The sequence below is a fragment of the Anolis sagrei genome, chromosome 6 (genome assembly GCF_037176765.1).
Source record: "Anolis sagrei isolate rAnoSag1 chromosome 6, rAnoSag1.mat, whole genome shotgun sequence".
In the NCBI taxonomy this organism is placed as follows: domain Eukaryota; kingdom Metazoa; phylum Chordata; class Lepidosauria; order Squamata; family Dactyloidae; genus Anolis; species Anolis sagrei.
This window is the reverse complement of record NC_090026.1, coordinates 91,749,869-91,761,974: the sequence shown is the minus strand read 5'-3', so window position 1 is coordinate 91,761,974 and position 12,106 is coordinate 91,749,869. Positions and strand designations below refer to the sequence as shown.

The following is a 12,106-nucleotide window of genomic DNA, read 5'->3' as shown; positions in this document are numbered from 1 at the left end:
AAGTGGATCAAGCTAAAAGCTATATAATTAAAACATTTTGTTCATATAATATCCCACAGGTTGCTTGTGGGAAGTCCATAAGGAGGACATAAAAGTGCAATGGCACTGTTCATCTCAAATTTCCCAAGATGTCATACACAGATACTCAATACTCCCCCATTCATGTTAGTAGCTATCTCAATTTGCAAAAGGGCACAGCTTAATTTAGTGTAGACTGATGAAATATATGATTATATTAGTATTTAATCTCACTTGGGTGGAGTCTATGTAAAGAGATCTTGGAATATCTTAGACTAACAGAATGAAATGGGCAGCATACATTTCCTCCAGTGCATGATATGAATTTTAGCTGTATCTATGAGTTAGAGAAGTCAACTGAAACTTCTAGATTCTTTGTTGTCCATTCGATCCATTCGTTCAGTCATTTCCGACTTCTTGACCTCATGGATCAGCCCACGCCAGAGCTCCCTGTCAGCCGCCAGCTCCTTCAGAGTCAATCCAGTCACTTCGAGGATGCCATCCATCCATCTTGCCCTTGGTCGGCCCCTCTTCCTTTTTCCTTCCATTTCCCCCAGCATCATTGTCTTCTCTAAGCTTTCCTTTCTTCTCATGATGTGGCCAAAGTACTTCAACTTTTTCTCTACTATCCTTCCCTCCAATGAGCAGTCGGGCTTTATTTCCTGAAGTATGGCCTGGTTGTATCTTCTTGCAGTCCAAGGCACTCTCAGAACTTTCCTCCAACACCACAGTTCAAAAGCATCTATCTTCCTTCGCTCAGCCTTTCCCTAAGGTCCAGCTCTCACATCCGTAGGTGACGACGGGAAATACCATTGCTTTAACTATGCGGATCTTTGTTGCCAGTGTGATGTCTGTACTCTTCACTATTTTATCGAGGTTGGACATTGCTCTCCTCCCAAGAAGTAAGTGTCTCCTGATTTCCTGGCTGCAGTCTGCATCTGCAGTAATCTTTGCACCTAGAAATACAAAGTTTGTCACTTCCTCCACGTTTTCTCCCTCTATTTCCCAGTTGTCAATCATTCTTGTTGCCATAATCTTGTTTTTTTTTTTAAATGTTTAACTGCAACCCAGCTTTTGCGCTTTCTTCTTTCACCTTGATTAGAAGGCTCCTCGGCTCCTCCTCACTTTTGGCCATCAAAGAGGTGTCATCTGCATATCTAAGGTTGCTAATTTTTCTTCCAGCAATTTTCACCCCAGTCTTGCATTCGTCAAGGCCTGCACATTGCATGATGTGTTCTGCATACAAGCTGAATAGTTTGGGTGAGAGTATAAGCCTTAAATGTGTGTGCATGTCTGTCTGTCTTTCTGTCTGTATTGGGACAAAAGGTAGGGTCATATGAAATGATCCCTCCCTTGGGCCACATCACTGACTGCACAAGTCTCCAGCTCTCAAAGATTAGAGTGAGGGATTCCTTCCCCAAATTCCCTATGCATGCCTATATCTAGAAAGGGCATTGTCTTACTCCTGCATGCCACTATCTTCTCCCCTTTTGAATACTTACCAATGTGATATCTTTGAGGGATGTGGTAACTTCCTCTTCTAAAGATATTTGTATTGCCCTGGGCTGGCCGTGCAGCCTGTCTCCATTTTTGCCTCTCACTTCCCTTTGTCTTCCTTGAGTGAGGATGCATCTTGCTGTTCTCCAGGCAAGATGTAGATGCATGACTATTTTGTTATTTTATCTTTTTTCTTTTCCTTAGAAGATAGCTCAGTGAAGCTAGTGAGCTCCAAGAACCTTTTCTATCCATAATTGATTTCTTTTGACTTTAATAAACATATAAACCTACAAAGTTGTGGCTCCCTGCAATCCTGTTCCATCCTGTTGAATGGAAATTAATCCTTGCTCTCTACACGTAAGCATCTGCTGGTTATGAATTGTGCTTCTGGCACTCTGCCATATTTTTGTGGAATTACCCCAACTGAGAGTTACTTTTGATTCCTATCAGTCTACATCCCAAAACAGATTCAAACTAGACAGCCCCCTGTATCCACCAATTTTGCACCCACAGTCTCAACCATATATGGCTTGACACTCTTTTTCAAAAGTACTGCAAAATTAGATACATAGGAAGAAACATTTTAGTTCCTTTAAATGAATCATAGCAATTTCCCAAAGGCTAGCTAGTCCTGTTAGTTCTAGTGTGAAATGAAAGTCTTCCGGCAGCATTAGAACAGGTTTTATTTCTAATTTTATTTGCTTTACCGGTGGCACAGTGGGTTAAAGCACTGAGCTGCTGAGCTTGTTGACCAAAAGGTCGCAGGTTCGATTCCAGGGAGCGGCGTGAGCTTCCGCTGTCAGCCCTAGCTTCTGCCAACCTAGCAGTTCGAAAACATGCAAATGTGAGTAGATCAATAGGTACCGCTCCGGCGGGAAGGTAACGGCGCTCCATGCAGTCATGCCGGCCACATGACCTTGGAGGTGTCTATGGAAACGCCGGCTCTTCGGCTTAGAAATGGAGATGAGCACCACACCCGAGTCAGACATGACTGGACTTAATGTCAGGGGACAACCTTTACCTTTTTACAACAATGAGTCCCAAATTCTAATTTGCCAAGTCTCCCAGAAATCTGCTTTGGACAATGATCAGGAGTTCCAGCTGAAGTCTGACACACCTAGAAGATTAGAGTTTGAGAAATGTGGTTTTACAGACTGATATGATTCAGTGGCACAATGGGTTAAAGTGCTGAGCTTATTTACCAAAAGGTTGCAGGTTCAAATCTGGTAGCGGCGTGAGCTTCCGCTGTCAGCTCCAGCTTCTGCCAACCTAGCAGTTCGAAAACATGCAAACGTGAGTAGATCAATAGGTTCCGCTCCGGTGGAAAGGTAACGGCGCTCCATGCAGTCATGCCGGCCACACAACCTTGGAGATGTCTACGGACAATGGCGGCTCTTCGGCTTAGAAATGGAGATGAGCACCACACCCCAGAGTTGGACACGACTGGACTTCATGTCAGGGGAAAACCTTTACCTTTACCTTTACCTATGATTCACTAGCTAAAGCATATTGTCAGTCCCAGCTATAGCAGAATCAGTAGATTTCCAAGAACGAATCCACTATCCAACCACAGATTGAATGGATCTACTCAAATTAGAGAAACTAACTAGAATATTTTAGTGATTTGATTACTGCAGAGGACTAGGGTTGCACCTATGCACTGTAGAATTGACGCTGTTTGATAACTGCCATGGCTCAAAGCTATGAAATCCTGGGAGCTGTAGTTTCACAAGGTCTTTAGCCTTCTCTGCCAAAGAGTGCTGGTGCTTCACCAAATTTCAACTCCTAGAAGTCCCTGACATCGAGGGGTGGCAGTTAAAGTGATGCCAAGCAGCATTCCTTCTTACAATGAAGATGCTGCAGAGCATCCCTATCCTGCAATAAGACTTTTCTACCTGCAATTCGGCCTTACGCTTCCATTCGCACATGCGCAGTTTGCATTCACCAGCTTCACAAATCCTGCCCAGGAGCAGCTGAAGGAGAATTGCGCATGCGCAAATAGAATTGTAGTCGCCCCTCCTTCCCTTCCCGTGGCCGGAAATGATCCTCTATCTTCCCTTTCTCATATTAGAAAGAGGACCATCCCAAATTATGTTTTCTTTTTTAAAGGTCCTGTCCAGTCTATTTCTGTCCACTGTAAACCCCACGGAGGTCCATGGCGCTTAGTTCCATGCACACTTTAGAGTGGGAGCATGTACAATTTGCCTTCTTAGAGTTGGGACTTCAATTCCCAGAATTCCTGGCTTTTGGATCCGCCGGATGGGTCTTCTGGGAGTTGAAGTCCAAAATCCCTGCAGGACCGAAACAAAGGCAGAAAACAGTTCAAGGGCCTGCGATCTGAACGCACATTAGACCAGGAATAATGGCTTTTATTTTAATTGAGTCGGGGTGATGTAGGACCCTTCCAGACAGGCCCTATAGCTCAGAATCTGATCCCAGTTTTTCTGCTTTAATCTGAATTAAATGAGTCTACACTGTTAGAGATAGCAACCTTCTCAAGCCTCCTCTATTTAATGTTTATAATGTGTCGTTTTATTTCCTGAAGTCGGAGCCCCCGGTGGCGCAGTGGGTTAAACCTCTGTGCTGACAGGTCGCAGGTTCAAATCCGGGGAGTGGGGGATGAGCTCTCTCTATCAGCTCCAGCTCCTCATGCGGGGACATGAGAGAAGCCTCCCACAAGGATGATAAAAACATCAAATCAACCCCTGGGCAACGTCCTTGCAGATGGCCAATTCTCTCAAACCAGAAGCGGCTTGCAGTTTCTCAGGTTGCTCCTGACACGACCAAATTTCCTGAAGTGTATGCTTCATTTGGCTTGTAGTTTCCTTAGCTCTATATACTTGTGGCAGAGGGAGGGGCTGCACATCTGGTGACTGTTTAGAATGCATTTTAAAACATGATGACAGTTGAAGAATGACAATTAAGGCTTGAGTCTGTTAGAATACAGAAGTCAGTGTTAGAAGACAGTTAAGCCTTGAGTCATCTTGAGTACAGAAGTCTCTTTTTCAGTCAGATGTCAGTGTAGGAAGTTAGAAAACTTGATGCTTGAGTTCCTTTGAAAGTAGACTTATGAAAGAGAACTGTACAGAAAAATATAGTTTTTTAAAGAAATTGTTAAAGATAATAAGTTAAAACTATAAACTGCAACGTTTTAAAGTTTAACCTGACAAGAAATGTGCCTGTATGTTTAAATACATTAAATTATGAGTAAAACATACATGTTATTTTAAAAGAAGTCTACTTGACTCTTTGTCTGCTGACAGCATTTAATAGAAACAAAATATCTAAGAGCTGAGCGATGATCCATTACTCTGCTACCCAATTTTTTAATTTTTTTTTGTCGTGTCAGGAGCGACTTGAGAAATTGCAAGTCACTTCTGGTGTGAGAGAATTGGCCGTCTGCAAGGACGTTGCCCAGGGGACGCCCGGATGATTTGATGTTTTTATCATCCTTGTGGGAGGCTTCTCTCATGTCCCCGCATGAGTAGCTGGAGTTGATAGAGGGAGCTCATCCGCCTCTCCCCGGATTCAAACTGCAACCTGTCAGTCTTTAGTCCTGCCGGCACAGGAGTTTAACCCACTATGACACCGGGGGCTCCTGCTACCCAATAGTAACTGGTCATAATCCATAATCCCCAATAGGTTGTGATCCTAACAGGTTATAATCCATTATCTCATTACGCACTGCCAGATAATCTGGGATAAACAGAAAAACTGGGATCTTATCCTGGGATATAGGGTGTGATGTCTCGGCCTGTTTATTTCTCAGTTGGACTGTTCCATTTTACCAAGTTTAGGGGAGAGCTTAGGTTCCCCCTAGAGGCCGAGTTCGGTTGGTGCAGCCCATTCTGACTCAGAGCCAGAATGGGCTGGTTATAGAACTTCGTTTCCCATTCTTTGTTAGTCTTAGCTTATAGATAGTTGCCAGATAGTGTCTGGTCTGGCCTAGCAATTTGAACAGGCCATCCTAATCACGTATTTGCCTTAGAGTTTATAGATAGATAGTTTGTATTTGCCCTATAGATAGATAGTTATAGATAGATAGTTTAGATAGTACATACCCCAGAGTTTATAGAGTATTTACCTCATAGAAATTATAGTTGTTTTTTACCTCAGATTCACACCTTTGTACATTGTTGTAATTCACCTTGATTATTTAGTAAACAATTGTTAAACTTATTCTTGTTTGTAGAGTTTTATTTTGGGGGAATTATAGTAATTAGGGCATACCGATGGTCACTGGGAAAATAGCCAGACACATTTAGGTTTCTTAATAGATGTTCCTGGTGTGCCATCACATAGGGCCTATCTGGAAGAGTGTAAACAAGGCATATTGTAGAGTTCATTCCCCAACAAGTAAATATTTGGAATGTTGTTTGTTTACTTGCTTAATTTATTTTTATCCTGCCTTTCTCACAATATAGGGACTCAAGGCAAGCATGACACAATATAAATTAAGACTCAAACCAAATACATGTAAATACGAATATGAAAAAGAAAAAAAGCATAAGCATAAAAATTAAAACACAATTAAAATGACAGTTAAAAACTACACAGTCTCCAAAATCCCACTCAGCTTCCCCTTTATTGATCCCTAAATGCCAGATGGCAAAGAGATGTTTTCACCTGTCTGCAAAAGGCAAGCAATTTTTGAAATGATTCAAATTGCAGAAAAAGAGATTCCACCTAAACATTAGGAAGAATTTCCTGACGGTAAGAGCTGTTCAAGCAGCATGGCGGAGACTCCTTCTCTGGAAGCTTTTAAGCAGAGACTGGGTGACCATCTGTCAGGGGTGCTTTGAGTCTATGTTCCTGTATAGCTGAAGGTTGGACTTGATGGTCCTTGGGGTTCTCTTCCAACTCCATGGGTAATTCAGCCCCATCTACACTGTCATAAACTGCAGTTTCAGAATGCAGATTAATTCCATTGAACTGGATTATATGGCAGTGTAGATGCATATAATCTAATTCAGTGCCATTCAGTATGCATCATATGAGTCTACACTGACCAATAAGGCCTTCTTTCCAGGTGTGCAACTGCTCATGTATTGTCTCTGCCTCCCTTCCCCCAAGTATTTCTAAACTATAACCTTTCTTCTGATTAGTGTTATGTCAACACTTATGAGGTTTTTTGCAATTTTCCACACCCTTTCCAGCTTTTTAATACTCCTTTTGAGGTGCAGAATTTTACCATGTTAGTTGGATCATAAATTAGTATGAGGACAGAATGAGGTTGATAGTTTTATTTTCAGTCTAGCATTTTTCCAATTATGCCTGTCATGAAATGTAATAATAATAATAATAATAATAATAATAATAATAATAATCTTTATTTCTATACCGCCCTATCTCCCCGAGGGGACTCAGGGCGGTTTACAACAGAAAATTGGCAAACATTCAATGCCGGCATAACATAACAGTTAAATTCATAAACAATAAAATAAACAACATCAGGTGTACTTATAGAACAACTAAAAATAACAAACTTAGAAATTTAAATATATAAATCAAACATTTCGGACATGTTTTCTACTAGATCTAATAATAGCAAAGAGTTAAAACATTAAATGTAAAAAGGCATTTACAAGTCAACAGGGCTGAGGTAGTGTCTGAGTCAGGTAGTGTCTGAATTAAAATTATTATATTGTACAATTCCACAAATTAAAAAAGAACCTATATGGGTCTAGTTCTACAAGTTAAGAAAGACCTATATAGATCTACCACCCTCTTCCCACACCCAATTTCCAATTTCCTCCTTTTAACGCCCACTCCCATTCTTTATGCCCTCCCAGAGATTTCTAGATCCCCACAATTAAGGAGTCCTCTGGATATTGTTTAGGCACAGGAATGTAGCCCATGTCTTCATGGGGGTATAAACTGTAGTATGGGGTCCTTGGAGAGGCAGATGGGTGGTGTTTTTTCTTGTGATGTCAAGGTGTTTCTATCCATGTTGGTAAAAGTCCTATAGTGCGAAGATCTTATTGATTGGCTTAACATAGTTTGATTGCACATAAACCCAAAGCCTTGAGCTTGTCTAGTCCACAGGCCTTGCCAAACCTACCCTGATCCAGAACGCAGATCCAAACTAAAATAGCCCAACCCACCCCAAACCCCAAAAGACCCTCCAAGACCCCCCCCAAAAAACCTTGCAAAGGTGATGGTAAAACTCCCCAAACTCTAACCAAGGTGATGGTAAAGCTCTAATACAACACTACCTGCTGCACGTCTGCAAGACAGGGTGTGACAGGGGGCCAGTGATATGTACTTTTTGTTGTAATAGATGCACAGTGCTGGGTTGATAGTTTAATTCATTGCCAAGAACACATTCACCATAGCTCAGAATCCATCAGTTTATATGTACAGTTCTCATTTTTTTTAATCCTGATTTGTTTCATTTTCCAGTTGCTTACAATGAATATCGTCATTTTCTTACAGCGAGTCTCAGGACACTTCCACACAGCCCTATATCTCAGAATATCAAGGCAGAAAATCCCACAATATCTGCTTTGAACTGGGTTATCTGAGTCCACACTGCCAGTTCAAAGCAGATATTGTGGGATTTTCTGCCTTGATATTCTGGGATATAGGGCTGTGTGGAAGAGCCCTCTCTTGCCACTTGTCTTTTGTTTTGGGTAGGCCACTGATAGGATGTTTTGCCTATATACCATCCACCCAAATCTGGAACCAGCCACTACTGAGCATTTTCCGTACATGCTATAAGTGCTTTTTCTCCTTATAAATGCAAGGTGACTGCATTTGCATACTACTTACACCCATGGGTTTCTTTTATTGCTCAATAAATTTTGCTGCAGGATTTCGGTATACAGTAGGTGGCACTCTTCATTAGAGTTAAGTCTAGGAAAAGAATAACTAGGTCATGTTAGCCACTGCAATTTTTTGAAACCTGAAAGGAAACATTCAATCAGTACATTGTGTACTGAAAGCAAATGCTCACTAGGGATCTTGTGATCCATTTTAACCTGCTCTGAGCAAATAAAACTCAGCCAAAATTATCTCTCCCCACTCCATGAATATTGTTTTCTTTGTTCTTTCAAAGGATGAATGGACTTTATAGTTGAGTTGCTCTGAGTTTTCTCCTGATGTTTCGCCCGCAAACATCAGGAGATAATGCTTCTGAAACATGGCTATACAGCCCAGAAAACTCTCAGCAACCTAATGATTCTGGCCATGAAAGTCTTTGACAACTTTATAGTTGTTGTTTAGAAGGATTTTAAAACAAACCTGATCTTTTAGCTCTCAACCATTGAAGAAATATCTGATCTATTTGTTTGTTCACACCATTCTCCTCTCTTAACATAGTTCTGTGAGGCATATTATCCTCACAATACTCAGTGAGATCTTTTGCTAAGACAGGATGAGTGATTGTCTTCAGACCACCCAATGATGTTTCAATGTGAGTCACCTAGTCTTAGCCCAATGTTCTAACCATTACAAATTATCAGGAGAAACTGCACAAAATATTAAGCGCTGTAAGTGTTGCATAATCAGTTCACATACAATGAATATGTAGATTTTGTTGTCTAGTTAGGTGTTCACAGAACTCTCTACATTATTAAGAGCTCCATCTACAGTGCCATATAATCCAGTTTCTGAATGCAGATTAACTGAGTTGAACTGGATTATATGGCAGTTAATCTGCATTTTGGAACTGGATTATGTGGCAGTGCACAGGCCCTTCTACAAATACAAATTATCTGCTTTGAACTGAATTACATAGCAGTATAGACTCATGTAATCCACTTCAAAGCAGATAATCTGGATTATCTGCTTTGACTGTTTGGATTATATGGCAGTGTAGAAGGGGCCTAGACAAACCTTGCCCCATCTACACAACCATATAATTCAGTTTGAACTGCATTATAATATATAGTGTAGATTCATACAATGCAGACTGAAATACATTGAACAGGATTATATTAGTCTACACTGTCATATAATCCAGTTCAATGCAGTTAATCTGAGTTCTGAAACTGCATTGTATGATAATGTAAATGGGGCCTGAGTTATCAGAAGAGTTGGAGATCCAAGGGGAAAACTACATTACCCTGGATCCCTTAAATATAAGATCTTTTTTATGTCTGATGATCTTATTTGCCATGTCTCCCTTCATCCTTTTTTGGTTTTTTCAGCATTGCAATCTATTCAATGCAAAGTTTATGCCACTTTTAATTGCATTACAATGTAGTTTTGTTATAATGGTTGAATAAAATAGATACAAATTCACCTACTCATTTCCAACTGTTATTTCATGATGGCTAGGATATCCTCCATTAGAGAAGCAGGCAAATCTAGCTGTTTTTTGTTTATTTTTGTTAGAACTCTTGAGAATCACTAACTAATACAAAAGGCACACAGTGTGTGGTACAGCATCCCAGCCTTAAAAAAAAAAGATCTTGGCCCTGAGTTTCCAAAACTTTCATCTTGATTCCATAGGTTCTGCTGTATAACTTTCTTCTGACTTGTTTTGATAGCTCATTGGGATTCCTGAATTTTTTTTTTTAGCTTAGAGAGGTTTTCCAGCTATTTCTGTGGTCTTCCAGATTGTTTCCTTCCAATTTAAAAATCTTAAAGGTTTCTTCATTTCACTGGTACTATTGAAGGAACTGACTGAGTAATGTTGTTACAACAAAACCAAGAGGCAAGTCCTCAATCTACTGTAAACCGTATAGATTTTATCAGCAAATCCAGAGCTACCTCCTGCCCACACCTGCAGGGTGCCTGTTAGGACTTTCTCCCTAGGCTTGTTTCAGACTGCAAAACTGATAATTATTTCACAAGACTGGTTATTATTTCAATTAGCTTTGGAAATGTAGCCCTTGAACTACAAAAACACTACCTTTACCTGTGTTTTTGCAATGGGGAGGAACACTGTGGTATAGTGGGATATCCAGTTTGCATGACTAAGGTCTGTTTTCAGCCCCAGATATCTCCAGTTAAATAGAAAGGTCTCCACCAGTGATACTGAAGACTCAGCATAAATCAATACAGAAAATAGTGAATTACAATGGACGAATGGTTTGATACATTATAAGGTAACAGAAATTATATTCGCATATGCAGGAAAATATCAGTGAATTTAATAGAGAGGTAGTAATGTGGTGGTGTAGTGGGTTAAAACACTGAGCTGCTGAACTTGCTGACGGAAAGGTTGGCAGTTCGAATCCGGGGAGTGGGGTGAACTCCCACTGTTAGCCCTAGCTTCTGTCAAGCAATTTGAAAACATGCAAGCGTGAGTAGTCAATAGGAACAACTTTTGCGGGAAGGTAACAGCAATCCATGCAGTCATGCTGGCCACATGACCTTGGGGATGTCTATGGACAACGCCGGCTCTTTGGCTTAGAAGTGGAGATGAGTATCAACCCCCAGAGTCGGAGGTAACTAGACTTAATGTCAGGGGCTACCTTTACCTTTACTAATGCAATACAGCATGCAATGGTTTAAGGCAGTGGAAAAGATTATTATTATTATTATTATTATTACTATTACTATTATTCCAGAATAATAATCTATAACACTCCATCCCACCTCAAATAAGCGCACATAGCATAAAACACATGGACTATCAGTTGATCCTAATAATGAGGTTAAATTTTTAAGTACTTTAAAGAACTCAAATAAGCACAACTGATTTGCTCATACAAAATTATAACTCTGTAATACATACAGCTGGAAGAAAACCACCACTGAACTTGTGTAATAAGAATGCATAGTCCTATTTATGTATAGGCAGATGTTTCATTGAGCCATGGGGATTGCTTCTAGGTAAGTAGGCATAAAGTTATGGTTTCTCTGTTTAAGCATTTTACAGAAAGTAAAATTATAAGCATGAGCAAGTTTTGGAGACACGTGTCTCTTATCACAGCCATCATCAACTCCCCAAATAGGGTCTTGAATCCTATTCTTGCATGCCTACTAGTGACAAACGAATATGAAGGTAAATGAAAATACATGATATATACATAAGTCAGTTACAAACAACTGCTACCCAGTTTTCTGAATTATATCTCCACAGAAATTGTCCTTAATTGCACAGTACATAGAGAAATAGGAACAAAAACAGGTAACTATCAACATCATGAATCTGAAACTTTATATAGTGGATCAATGCAATAGAGGTGAGAGTTGTTAATGGAACCGGAGCACTGTTGTAATAGAGGATTGAGTCTTGTACAGGTTATAAAAGGTGGATCTGCCTAACTACAGGCACTTCGAATTAAAACGTATCTGTACAACCAGTTATCTGCACAACTTATGTGTATTTGCTTCCCATTTTTATGCTTTCTGTAGGTCTTCCCTGATGACCACACTTTTTCCACGCGTCAGTTCTGTTTGCAAGGAGAACCACATTTTCCTGGCTTCAAAACCACAATATATTTCTTTTGAGTGTCCACTGTCATTGCTATGTGTAATCGCAATGTTGTCTGGAATGTGGTTACACAAGTGTCAGGGGCTCTTCCTGGAAATCATTTGTGACATGATTAATAACTGACTCTACTATCATGTATTTCCACACCATTTTGTGGATTTACAAAGTAATAGTAATAGATACTGGTTTGTTTGAACTATAGCT

The 12,106-nt window shown here is 40.2% G+C and overlaps 1 long non-coding RNA gene across 1 annotated transcript; it reads right to left on the bottom strand.

The window, feature by feature from the left end:
* Nucleotides 1-2,191: 2,191 nt before the first annotated feature.
* On the bottom strand, nucleotides 2,192-3,465 carry LOC137097277 (uncharacterized). The gene is made up of 2 exons (XR_010910109.1): nucleotides 2,718-3,465; nucleotides 2,192-2,632 (listed from the first exon to the last, which is right to left on the bottom strand). It is a non-coding gene; the product is annotated as an uncharacterized lncRNA (long non-coding RNA).
* Nucleotides 3,466-12,106: the final 8,641 nt, after the last annotated feature.